The sequence below is a fragment of the Mastomys coucha genome, unplaced genomic scaffold (genome assembly GCF_008632895.1).
Source record: "Mastomys coucha isolate ucsf_1 unplaced genomic scaffold, UCSF_Mcou_1 pScaffold21, whole genome shotgun sequence".
Lineage (NCBI taxonomy): Eukaryota > Metazoa > Chordata > Mammalia > Rodentia > Muridae > Mastomys > Mastomys coucha.
The window spans coordinates 11,988,775-12,003,056 of record NW_022196904.1 but is presented as its reverse complement, the minus strand read 5'-3'; the positions used below and the strand labels follow the sequence as shown (position 1 = coordinate 12,003,056).

General features: G+C 37.9%; 1 pseudogene; it reads left to right on the top strand.

The window, feature by feature from the left end:
- The first annotated feature begins 1,348 nt into the window (after positions 1-1,348).
- Positions 1,349-14,282, top strand: part of LOC116100381 — a 54,676-nt pseudogene continuing 41,742 nt past the window's right edge.

Here is a 14,282-nt window from a genome sequence, read left to right as displayed (position 1 = left end):
AGAGGCCAGGGGAAATTCTATATGGTTTTACACTAGAAGAAGAAATATATCATAACAGTGGATGATAAGAGGTGGAAGATGAGCTGTGTCTGGAGATAAAATCCCATATTGATTTTCCAATCTCAACTGCTCACCTCAGGATACATTACATACAAGCCCAAATGAATGGACTCAGTAGGTTGACTATACAAGTGTGCATATATAAATAGTAACAAATATTAAAGATGATATTATAAATATGGAAAAGGGAGGGGGGCTTTTAGGGGAAGGAGGGCAGATTATATACTATGAGTTTCTCAAAAACAACCACAATTTTAAAAAAAAAAAATTGCCATGGAAAGTATCTGTATAATCTCTTGTCATTTTTCTGTACATTTAAAATCAGTCTGAAATCTAAATTGCATTAGAAGACATGTTAAATTAGCCTGCATTTCTATGTACTATTACTTCTTACTGAGTTTCTGGTTTGTTGCAAAAGTTCACAAATGCTGCAAAATGTTCTTTCTAGGAGTTCAAAATTGCTCAATACAGTAACCTTTGATATAGGTTATGGTATTAATTTCTTCCTATCAGTAGCTAATTTCACAACTAACTTGAGAGTGTTAATGATTTTTTTTTACCTGCACTGTGAATCTTACCTCTCACAGCATTTGCTGTAAGCTGAAGAGGTGGCCAGGGATGGAATCCTAATAGCACCTACAAAGAGCTTTTCATGATAACAGACTATATTTGGTTTGAAGGAATACATTTTCCTGCATGTGGTTTCCCAAAGAAATTGTGGACAATTTCCATAATACATTTATAGTGAAAGAAGAAGATTATTGATATTGACTTATACCAAGTCAGGTAAGGACCATCATTAAGACTGATTCTGAATTGTATAAAGGAGGTTAGTGCTTTGAAACTTATTAATTTTGGGTGAGAAGTGGAGTGCTCTGTATATCAATGTGTAAAATGATTTGTGGGAATAAAGATTTGCATGTGTTCCACTGGTGGTGTACACCTTTAATCCCAGCACTTGGGAGACAGAGGCAGGCGGATTTCTGAGTTCAAGGCCAGACTGGTCTACAGAGTGAGTTCCAGGACAGCCAGGGCTATATAGAGAAACCCTGTCACAAAAAAACAAACAAAAAAATGTTCTTTCTAGGAGTTCAAAATTGCTCAATACTGTAACCTCTTTGACTATGGGTTGCAATATTTATTTCTTCATATCACTAGCTAGTTTTACAATAATCTTGAGAATGTTAATTTTTTTTACCTGCATTATAAAACTAACCTCTCAGCATTTGTTATAAGCTGAAGAGGTGACCAGGGCTGCAATCCTAACAGCATCTACAAGGAGCTGTTCATGATGCCAGACTTTATTTGGTTTGACGGAATACCTTTTCCTTCCAAAGGGTTTCAAAAAGAAACTGTGGAAGATATTCATGATACGTTTGTGGTGAAAGAAGAAGACTTGTTCATATTGACTTACCCCAAGTCAGGTAAGGACAATTAGTAAGACTGATTCTGAATTATATAAGGGAGATTAGGGCTTCGATTCTCATTCATTTTGGGTGATGAGTGGAGTGCTCTACACATCCAACATGAAAATGATTTGTGATCATGGATGTGTGTTCCTCTTAGTCTGAACTATGTGGGCAGAGGTGACCAGCTATGGCACCAAAACAATGATGATAGACCCTGAGGCAGAATCTGCCTTTGGTTTCTCTGTCTCTGTCTCTGTCTGTCTTTGTCTCTGTCTCTGTCTCTCTCTGTCTCTGTCTCTCTCTGTCTCTCTCTCTGTCTCTGTCTCTCTCTCTGGGGAAGAGATGGAAGAGGGAGTGTGATGAGAATAAACAGAAGAAATAGCATCAAGAGATAAATGCAAGTATGTGAGGATATTTGGATGACAGGACAGTCCCATGTAGAATTACCATGGACCTTGTCTAGGAAGTAGAAAGAGTCTGAAAACTTAAGAAACTAAAAAGCAAATTCATGATGGTTTGCAGTATGGATGTTTGCTGTGTGGAAAAAGCACTGAATATTGGGTAAGTATTATGCTGCTGACATCAAAAGCAAAATGACACAGAAAATCCAAAAGCAGTGGGGATACAAGAAAATCCTACCAGCAATAACTCAGAGAAGGAAGCTAGAGAAACATCCACTGACAAAGTACCATATAAACCCAAATCCAAGTGTGTGTGATAAATATGCACAAACAAATTTATTCACCTTAAAAAGAAGTACTCAGTCATACACTGCAACATGGGTATATCTCAATGACAATGAATTAAGTTAAAGGAGGTAGTCTCAGAGTACAGATGCTATAATTACATGACTGTGAAATATATGGGATAGTCAAATTCATTCCACCAGAATTTAGAATAATGGTGGCCTGGGGTGGAGGACATATTCCTTTGGCATGTTGGTGTTTACTGAGTATAAGGTCTGTTTTGTAAAATGAAATCTTGAGAATATGCTGAGTGAATATACTTTGCACTTACATCATGTGGACATTGTGAACACTGTGTGCTTGTAAATGGGCAGCACCATAAGTTGTTACTGTCCATCAGCAACGTTAAAACAGTGGGTAACCTGGAAATATGGAGTTAGAAAGAAGAGCAGCTGCTAGAGAGAGTTAGGGATAGGATAGAGTGGCCACAGAAATACCTACCCATGTGGAAGGGTAAAAATTAGACAGGAGACATGACTGCTCAGCCATCTTGATCTTTAATGAATCTCCTTTTTCCCACCAACAGGTATATTACCTGGGGCAAAAACCACTCCCCCAAATATGTCAACATGACAGTCCAACCAGCGACTTCCTTGTTTCTCTGTGGGGGTGGAGCTTTTGGATGTAATTGGAACCAGGTTGGAAGCGTGGCAAATAGCAGGAGATGGGCAGAGAGGTGTGGCTATCAGAGGCAGGTCTCAAACCAGGATGGTTACAATAAGTTGTATGCATATATATTCTGCTTGAGGCATTTTCACATGTACTGTTGAAATGAATAAGAGTCACTTTTCCATTTCATTCAGGAACTAACTGGCTGGTTGAGATTGTCTGCTTGATTCAGACCAAGGGAGATCCTAAGTGGATCCAATCTGTGCCCACTGGGGACCGCTCACCCTGGCTAGAGTATGATACAGGATATCCTATATTAGCCAATAAGGAAGGACCACGGCTCATGACCTCTCATCTTCCCATCCATCTTATCTCCAAGTTTTTCTTTAGTTCCAAGGTCAAGGTCAGTGTCCAGGGATTGAGATTTTTTTTTGACCAAATACTCTTTGAACTTCTTTTATCCTAACAGGCCCTGGAGCACTTGCAGAAACGTGAAGGTAAGATTCTCATGTACTAGGTGATCCTGATGTTTCCCCATCTCAGACTACATTAGAGTAACAGGATGGGGACTATCACACAGTGATCCTGGGCAGCTTTAAGAAATAAAGTGAAATATCACACTGGAACATTCAGGAACTACATACATAGGCCAGGTACAGTGAAAACTCTAGTGTACAGTGGATATTACTATATTATAGTTATAAAAGTCAATGAGCCAATCGTAAATACCCCAAGCCCTGTGGATGAATCACCTAAGTCACAATTGTTCATAGGGGAAGCAACCTGAATAGACATCAATGTTCAAAGATCAGTTGTACACACAGTGTCATCATATGTCTAGCTGTATATTTAGATTAGTAGCAAAAAGAATTTCCCATGAAACTGAAAGAGAATTATGAGAATGAATCAGAGATATCAAGTTTCTGATCTATCACAGCTCTTAGTAAGAAAGTTTCCCGTAAGACCCTCCATTCATAAAAAGCTATAAATATTTTATTCTCAAACTACAAAGACAAACTTAGAATATTCTCCCTTTAATAAGTCACAATGAATTTGTGACCATTCCCATACATGTGTGTATGTCTTATATAGATTTGGAAAACTTTTGCTTGGGGAAACTGAAGCATAAAGAGATGAGTTCTATATTTGTCAGGCTCTGGCAGAGTCTCTCAGGAGACAGCTATATCAGGCTCCTGTCAGCATGCACTTTCTTAACATCAACAATAGTGTCTGGGTTTGATGACTCTATATGGAATGGATTCCCCGTTGGAGGAGTCTCTGGATGTCCTTTTCTTCAGGCTCTGCCTCACACTTTGTCTCTATATTTCCTCCTGTGAGTTTTTTGTTCACCTTTCTAGAAAGCACTTAAGCATCCATATTTTGGTCTTACTTCTTCATAGGCTTCATATGGTCTGTGAATTGAATCTTGGGTATTCTGAACTTACAGGCTAATATCCACTTATCAGTGAGTATACACTGTTTTCCTTTGTGACTGAATCACCTCAGTCAGGATGATAGTCTCAAGTTTCATCCATTTCCCTGTGAATTTCATGAAGTCATTGTTTTTATTGGCTGAGTAATACTCCATTTTGTAAATGTACTACATTTTCTGTATCCATTCCTCTGTTGATGGACATCAGCATCCTCACCCTAGTTATTTTCTGATATAAGGTTCCCTGAAGTTCCCATGTACAAATGAATTCCATATGAGGTGACTAGATTCACATTGGTCAACTCAAGGGTCTCAATAGAAATTTTTGAAGTTAAATAAGATGAGTTCTAGAATATTTGGGTCAAAATATAAAGTTCCTTTTATTAAGAATGATTACTTTTGAAGCTAGAAAGATGGCTCAGTGGTTAAGGTCAGTAACTGTTCTTCCAAAGGTACTGAGTTCAATTCCCAGAAACCAAACTGTGGCTCATGACCATCTGTAATGGTATCCGATGCCTTCTGGTGTGACTGAAGACAGCAACAATGTACTCCTATACATAAAATAAATAAATCTTAAAATAAAGAATTATTTCTTTTAATTTATTTCTATTACATTTTATACGTTTAATAAAATATATTTATGTACATCATTTCCCCTTCCCCTTTCTCCTTCCAAGACCTTTGATATATCCCTCTTTTTCTCTTTCAAATTTATTTCTTTTTTCATTAATTCATGTTGCATACATACACATATTCATGTACATATACATAAAACATATACATATATATTCCTATATATTTGTATATTTATATATTTCTATATAAATATATATTTACATGTTTCTAATATATAAAATACATATTCCTAAATAAATAATCAATATATTCCTAAATAAATCTATATATTCTGAAATACTTCAGTACATTCGTCTGAGTAAGTACAATATTACTGGTATATATCTTTTATGGGTTGGGCATTTAGTGTTGGATGACCAATTATTATTGCTGTTGATTCAATCTGGTATCGGTTTTCTTTTTTACACTATTAATGAACTAGTCATTTTTCTGTTCCATTTTTACAAATCAAATAAAATTAGAAAAGGGGAATAATAATTATAGATTTTTTATACTTGTGTATATATTTTACCCAAATAAAAATAATAGTTTTTAGAAACCCTTGAATTTTTGACTATTTCATGTAAATTATACCAGTTAAAAGGTAAGGAATAACTATTGACCTTCATTTCCATTTTTTCCATTTAAGGTGATCTGTCTCATCAGAAATCCCAGAAATGTTCTTGTGTCTGGTTATTTTTACTGGGGTCAGACAAGCTTTGTAAAGTGTCCAGAGTCACTGGGAACTTATTTTGAATGGTTCCTCAATGGAAATGGTGAATATTCTGTGAAATATAGGACATGGGGGAATCTGAGGGGCATTTATTTCATTAATTAATTTATTTATTCATGTTGTATTCGAATATCCAATACCACTCTCTGCTCAACACCCCTCCCACAGCTCTTTTCCTCATCCCTCACCTTCTGAAAAGGTGTAGGTGACCATAGGGTATCTCCCCACCATGACACATCAATTCTCTGTTGGACTTGGTGCATTCTTTCCAACTGAGGCCAGACAAGGCAGCCCAGGTAGAGGAATGGGATCCACAGACAGGAAGTAGATTCAGGGGCAGCCCCAGATCCAGTTGTTGGGAGACCTGCATAAACATCAACCTGCACATCTGCTACATATATGCAGGGGCCATAGTTCTAGCTCATGATAGCTTTTTGGTTGGTGGTTCAGTCTCAGAGAGTGCCAAAAGGTCCAGGGTTAGTTGACTCTGTTGGTCTTCATTTGGAGTCCTTTACCCCTTTGGTTCCTTCAATACATTCCCCAAATCTTCTGTAAGACTCGCAGAGCTCTCTCTTATATTTGGCTCTGGATTTCTACATCTGTTTTAGTAAGCTGCTAGGTGGACCCTCTCAGAGTACAGTTATTCTAGGCTCTTGTCTGCAAAAATGTGAGTATTAGTAACAGTGTCATAGATTGTTTCTTGCTTGTGGTTTGTATCTCAATTTTGGCCAGTCATTGATTAACCATTCTATACATCTCTACTACATCTTTGTCTATGCACAACCTATAGGAGGATATATTTGGAGCCAAAGGTTTTGCAGATGGGTTGCTGTCTTTATCCTTCCACTGGGAGTCCTACCTGGCTACAGAAGGTGGCACATCAGGCTCCATATCACATATTGTTAAGAGTCTCACATAGAGTCACCTCCATAGACTCCCTTGAGTCTCCCCCATCCTAAGTCTTAGAGACTTTTTAAAAGAGAGAAACTGAGATATAGCTTAGTTTGGCCTTGAACTCTCTATATGGCTAGGGATGACCTTGAAGTGTGGTTCCTCTTTCTGCTACCTCTTGAGTACTGGGGCTCAAACCAACAATTTCATGTGTTAGCCAAATCTCCTACATCTCTAGCCATTTTGTATCTTCTGTAGGCTCTGTTTTATCTCTCTACATTCAGCCAGTCTATGGGCTCAGGGCTCATCACCATTTCAAACATGATTTTTAAGTCTTTCTATCTCACACCCCACCACAGAACAGGACACAGCCACAGTGCACCTCCTGACATACCATTTCAGTACCATTTGGAGTATCTAGTCATTCCATACCTAATGTCAATACTGACATCAGTCATCATTTGAATAAGAAATGGCACACATAGGCTCCCACATTTGAGCACTTGTTTCCCAGTTGGTGGCACTTTTTCAGAATGTTTATGAGGCACAGCCTGGTTTTAGGAAATATTCCATTCAAGGTGGGCTTTGAGAGATTAAACTTTAAAGCCACTTCCAGTCTATTCCCTCTGCTTCCTACTTGTAGCTGAGGAAATGAAATCCCAGCTTCCATTGTTATAGCTTTGCCTGCCTCAAACAAGCTCTCTCTTCCTTAATTTTCCTTTGTTCATGGTATATATCACAGCAACAGAAAAGTAACAAATGCTGTTTTCTTTCCTACTGTGTTTCTACTTTGTTGATTTTCTTAGTCTTTTTTTTTTTGTAATGGCTTTAGATACATTAGCCTGATCATCCACATTTTGCTAAAAGGCATTTTTCTAAATATTGTAAACCATAATCTCCTATTTGTATCAAAAATATTTTCAGAGGTAGAGTAGGGTATTTTTGCTACCTTGTTTTTATTTAAATGTTAATGAAATATATTAATTATATATAATAAAGGGTTTTATTACCATATTTTTATACATGTGTATAGAGATTTTTGATCTCAGTAATAACCCACTTACCTTTCTTGTCTTTTTCTCATTCTTGCTGATCCTGTTCCTTTTTCCAAATAGCTGTCCTTTCTACTTTCATATTCCTTTTCTTTGTGGGTGTGTTTTTGATCCAGTGAGTTTCATTAGGGTTGCTTACTGGAGCAAAGGCAAGGAGTAATTTTTATGAATATAGGTCCCTTTTCAGTAGCTACACTACTGAAAAAAAAAAAAAAAAAACAAACTCCCTCCACCAGAACACACATCATATAGATGCTGGAAGGAGGAAGGTCTCATGAACCCTGCCCCTATGTACTGTTAACTGACCATAAATCCTCAAGAAATGTGTAGGGTTTGGGTAGCACCTGTTCTTTCCTTGACAGAATATTGAAGGGCTCACTTTTATGGAGGTCTTGAGCAGTAATCACAGCTAGTGAGAATTCAAGAGTGCTGTGGCCATGTCATATTTAGAAGACAATATTCCTCATCATTCTACCCTACCTTTAGGCTCTTATATTGTACCTTATTCCTCGATGTTTCCTAAATCTATACAGTGTGCTATAGATATCTCATTCATGGTGAGAACTGAAAGAACACTTATTCTCAGCATATTGACTAGTTTTGATTCTCTGAAATTACCACTGCCTATTACAAGAAGCATCATTTGCTGAAATTGACAGTAGAGATATATAATCCCAAAGGCATGGCTCTTTAGAAGGTAATTTAATGTTCACACTTTGTACATTTAGCAGAATAACAATAATAATAACAGCTTCATCACTAGGATCTATTTCCTCTCGAACATGGGCATTTGACCATGTTTACCAGACATTATGTGAACTCTCTCAATGCAAATCAAAAAATGACTGTCTACCGCATAACACAATAGCCATTATTGGCCAGTGAGCATATCTTGTAAAGATGGTGGAAGTATAGATCACAGTGTCCACAGTTGAGTAAGTGTTGATTACAACCTCCTAAGGGATATTCAGCAGAAAGGCATAAGTCCAACCCATGCCCAGCTAGCTTTCTTTATGTTCCATGACAAGCATATAAGGATGTCTTTAGGAACAGGGTCTTACCAACTACTTTTTGTTGGCAATTGACAACAGTGATCTCTACTCTCAGCTTGAGCAAAAGATGCTACTTGTAATAGACAGCAATTGTATTATTTGGATCCTCAGGCATTTTCCAGGCAATGACTCCTAGTGAGGGAGGTTTCCCAAAACTAGCAATAGCGTTTTCACTTAACAACCTTTGACTTCTAAAACCAGTATTTTCTATCTATGCAAGGTGCCTGGACTAATATGTTAATGACCTTTCAAACTAGTGAGTTTCCATAGGGCATTTTTATATATTCTTGTTTTGATTAATTATACCCTTCATCTTACCACCCTATCTTTGCATACACCACCTCACTCTCATATTCATTCCACTACTTTTATATTATAAGTGTTCTGTAATGTCTATTTTTTGTTCTCTTTCTAATTATCACTTTCTGGATTTCTGTCCTTTATTTGAACTCCAATTTAAAAACACTAAGATTTTATTTAGGACACTCATATGACAGACAACTTATACTGTTTGTCTATCTGTGCCTAGGTTACCTCAATAAGTGTATTTTCCAGTTGTATCTACATTCCGAAAAAGATCATAATTTTATTTTTATAGCTGCATGAAATTTCATTCTGTACACACATCACAATTTTATTATCTATTTTTTAGTTGATGGGCACATAGGTTGAAACTGTTTCCTAGATCTTATGCGGAGTGGAAATGAGAACAGATGTTCAACTACTTGTTAGAAGTATATATACTTAAGTATGTAGGGATATATACCTAACTACATACTACTGTACATTTAAGTATGTAATATTATATACCTAAGTATATAGTAGTATACATCTAAGTATATAGTAGTATACATCTAAGTATATAGTAGCATACCTTTGAGTATATAATAGTATACATCTATTTACATAGTATATACCTAAGTACACAGTAAAACACACTTAGCTCTGTAGCAGTATACACCTAAGTAGTTTGAGTATATACTTAATATTGTACAGCTGGGTCCCATGAAAATCTCTTTTCAGCTTTTTCAGTAACCTCTACCGTAATTTGAATAGTGACAGTGTAAGTATGGTGTTTCTCTTTCCCCATATTTTCTTTTTAATTTAAAAAAAATTATATATTTTTTAATTTTTAATGATTGTTATAAAGAAACTTCAAATAAATAAATAAAATACACCAAAACTAATGATACTCAAATTCCATACAACTTAATGAATATATATATATATATATATATATATATAGTTATAATTGGTATTCAAGAAGATTTGAACCTTCTCATTAAATATTATTTTTTAATATTACCTCAATTCACTAAATTATCCACTACCAAAACCAAAACTCTGTTGACAGACTTTGAACTGAAATAACAATTAGCCATATATTCTCTTTCAACACTTTTGCTAATTACCTGCATCTATTCCTTTCTCATCCCAGTATATTTAGATTTTCTTTACTTTTCCCATGGCTTCATACATATTTTGTCTTTTGATTTTTGACAATTGCCATTCTGACTGCAGTAAGATTAGCTCTCAAAGTAGTTTTTATTTACCTTTCTCTGATGACTCATAATGTTGAAGAATTTAAAAGTTGGGGATGAGGCATTTGTTTTTCTCTTTTTGGTAGCATTCTTGGGTTCCATGACACAGGTTTTGTTCCAATTGTTTATTTTCTTGATGTTGAATTTTCATTTAATTATTTATAGACTGTAGACACACATAGCTTGGGAACATGTACTTGGCAAATGTTTTCACCCATTCTGTAGCCTGCATCTTCACATGACTAATGAGTTACTGTCGCACACAACCTCGACCAGCAAGGATGACCCAACACATGAGCTCTTCTCCGGCAGTTTATTCAGGAACCTTGAACAATCTTCTGACCCCAGAGAGAGCCTGCCCACAGGCTAAATACTCTATAGGCCAACTCCAGTAAGCCACGTGGTACATGCTTATAGGCACACGTACACGGAAGCAAGCCTGCTGAATCAGCCTTAGCCAAATAAGGACTTGTTTGTTCCAGAGAGCACTCACTGTCAGGCTAGCGGAAGGCAGAAGCTGGTGCCATCTTTAAGGTTCGTTACATCACAGCTCTCCACAGTTCCCCTTTTTTGTTTTTGAACGCAACAGGTGAGAGTATAGGTCTGATCTCAGGATGATCAAGGGACATCATACTAACCCTCCCCGAATATCTCTACCCAGGCAGTGCTAAAACCGGTACCAGTTTTTGCTGAGGCGGGAACAATGATGGGATTTATGGGGGAAAGGACGGTACCAACCGGTATCAATCAGACATGCTCTCCTTGAGACCGCTAACAGCATACAGTGTGACTCAAGTACAGTGCTTAGCCTTACAACCTGAATGTGACGACTTCAGGGCTTAATGGCTGCAAGCCATGCCTGGGGGGACTGTCCTGCCTCGATGGCTGTAAAGGCTTGAACCAACATGGCTGCAGTATGCCTTTGTGTAGCCCTTATCTTGCAAATGCACCACAGGCCAACAAGGGAGGCAGGCACCATGAGTACTTCCATAGATCCTATGCCCTCCCACTCTTTAAGATGATTAACAGCTGAGGCAATCCACGATGACAATCCACTGGTGAGAGACAGGTCCACTCTGGTAGAATTCACATGCACCACGGCCAGATGCAATTCCAGCAGGGTATCTTCAAACTCTAAGGACCAATTCTGCAGCAAAAAAACTAGAAAAATGCCTAGACAAATTAGCAGCATGGGTATAATTCTGATATTGAACAGAGGTGACACACAATCCTTGCATTTTCCATTCACATCCCAACTGAGCAATCTGCCACAAGGTATCTATTTGTTCCTGCACAAGATATATTCATTGATTCACAATCATCAATCCTCCTTTTACCTGGGAATTCAATGATGTCTGTACATCCAGAGCATGAGCCACAGTGGCTGATAAATTATTTAATGTTGCCACTGTTTGAACTGTGTTGGAAAGAGCAATGGCTGAGGTGGTAGCTCCAACCGCTGCAACGGTAATAGTGGTCACGATGGCAGCTGTAATTCCAAAATCTATTTCTGTCTAAATAATGTTAAAGGGCTAGGGTCCTCCACCGGAACGGGAACATACCATGGCATGCAAGTGACAACAGCCACAGGATAAATGCTAGCATCCCAGCAAAGGGCATAGAAACATGTAAAATTAGTACAATTCAACCATCCATCACTAAAACTACCATTGCTAACTAGCCAAAGAAAAGGAGGCCAAATACAGTCTGGTGTGGGCTTAAAAAGTTACATTAGCAAACCCTGCAAAGCTCCCTCTACTCTGACTGCCTCCCAGGATAGCATACCCTATGGTAGAATGAAAATTTGGCGGGGTTGGCTGAGGGGAATCATCAAAATGTCCCCAAACTGGCCACTTCTAGACCAATTAAACTGCTCCAAACCATGAATACCTCCACCAATCATGGCGAATGGGGCCAAATCTGTGCAACTCCCATTTACACCACATAGGAGCCAAATATCAAAGGGATTTACTGCAGTCAAAGAAACAGGATCTTGTTTAGTAAAATTCTGCCCTGCATAGGTTTGATTAAACTCAGTACTCATAGCAGGTGAAAATGTAAAATAAGAATTTACAGCCCAATTCATTTCTCTACTCTGACATCCTATCCAGGGAAATCTACCATCACCTCCAATATCCCAGGTACAGAACAGGGCCCACATAGGTTGTGGAGGGCAAGGCTTATTCCCATCCTTATGGGGCCATCGGCCTGAAAGCCAGGATGCATTCAAAGAAAACTGTCCTGTGGTCCAAAGAAGCTCAAACCAGGCAGCAGATTGATTGTACAACATGACACATTTAGACTTCTCATTGATATTCTTTACAAAAACAAAACATAAGCTACCTTCTAAAAACAATTGCTGCTCACCCTCAACACTACTTATCTGCTTATCCAATGGTAAATGTGCTAACCCTAAAATTCTATTGCTAGCAAAAATGTGTGGAAACACTTGAGCATTATACATCACAGGCATGGGTTTCAGAAACACCAACAGGATCCCCCATCTTGGTTCTACCATCCCTGGCACCATCACTGCCACCATCACTAGGATCCCAAGGAGGGTCTTCATGGCGAGTCTTCCTCAGAAGGCGTTCAGGCACCCACACTGGATCTTGTTGATCCTGGGGAAAAACACAGACAGAACCTTGTGCCCATGTCAGCACGGGATCAGGCCCTCACCAAGAGCCTGTCAAAATATCTTTCCACTTCACCATGTCTTTAGATGGACCATGAGAATCCTGATGTCTGCTGCTGAGTGGCCTTGAGCATCCAAATTTAAAAAATTTAGAGTAAATAAGGCTAGAAATATTCTCTCCTTGGGGGTATGGCCTTGGCCTATTCCTTCTCTTTGTTTTTGCAACCATTCTTTTAAGGTGCTATGATCATGTTCCACAACTCCTTGTCCTTGAGGATTATATGGTAATCCATGATTAAGCTGTACCTCCATGTGTTTGCAGAAGGAGGCAAAGGTCTGAGCTGTATAGGCTGGTCCATTATCTGTTTTCAGCTGCTGTGGTTTTCCCCACACAGCCCAGGATTCTAAGGAATGCCCTATGACATTGCAAGCCTTTTCTCCACTCAAGGGTGTAGCATGAATGATACCTGAGCAGGTATCTACAGACACATGAACATATTTTAAAGTTCCAAACTCTGAAATGTGGGTGACATCCATTTGCCAGATCTTAAGTGGCATCAACCCTCTAGGGTTCACTCCCACACTGGAAGGATGATGATGAATCACACACTGAGGACAATCCAAGACCACCTATCTGACATCTGCTCTAAATAAATGGAATTTCTGTTGTAAAGTTCTTGCATTCACATGAAATGATTGATGAAACTGTCTGGCTTGGTCTAGAGATGACCTCAAAAAAATGCATTCCATCCTAGTCCATTGATCAACTTTAACATTGCCCTCAATTAATGGTCCAAGCAATCCTGTATGCGCTCTAATATGTTGAATATAAAAACACCTTTTCCTTTGCCAGATTAAATCTTGTAACTTGTAATAAGGCGAGGGTGAATGGTTTCAATAATGTGAATGTAATTTATACATGCATGATATTTCCAAAACACAAATTCAAAAATAAATCCATATGAAAGCAAGACAATCCCACATATAATTAAACAGATCTTGGAAAAAAACAGTACCTAATTTCAAGTTATACTACAGATATAAAGTAATAAAAATACCATTGAATTCTTACAAAAACATACATAGAGATTAATGTAATAGAAGTCCAAGACAATATGTTAACAATACTGATGGCTCCTTATGTTTGACTAAATAAAAAAAAATCAAAACAAAACAAAACAAAAAAAACATTTGAGAAAGACAAGTTCTTCAGTAAAATGTGCTTTGGAAACTGGACTGCTATATGTAGTAGAATGAGTTTAGATCTTAGTCCCTCATCCTTCAAACATACAGACACAGATACAGACATATAGACACAAAAAGGCAGCCAGCCAGCCAGCCACACACACACACACACACACACACACACACACACACACACACCCCAATCCTAAGTGGATCAAGAACCTCAACAGAAGACTCAAAAGTATGAAACTACTAAAAAAAAATAGTATATAGGTACAGGTAAGGACTTCCTGAATAGGACTCATCCCACTCAGAAAACAAG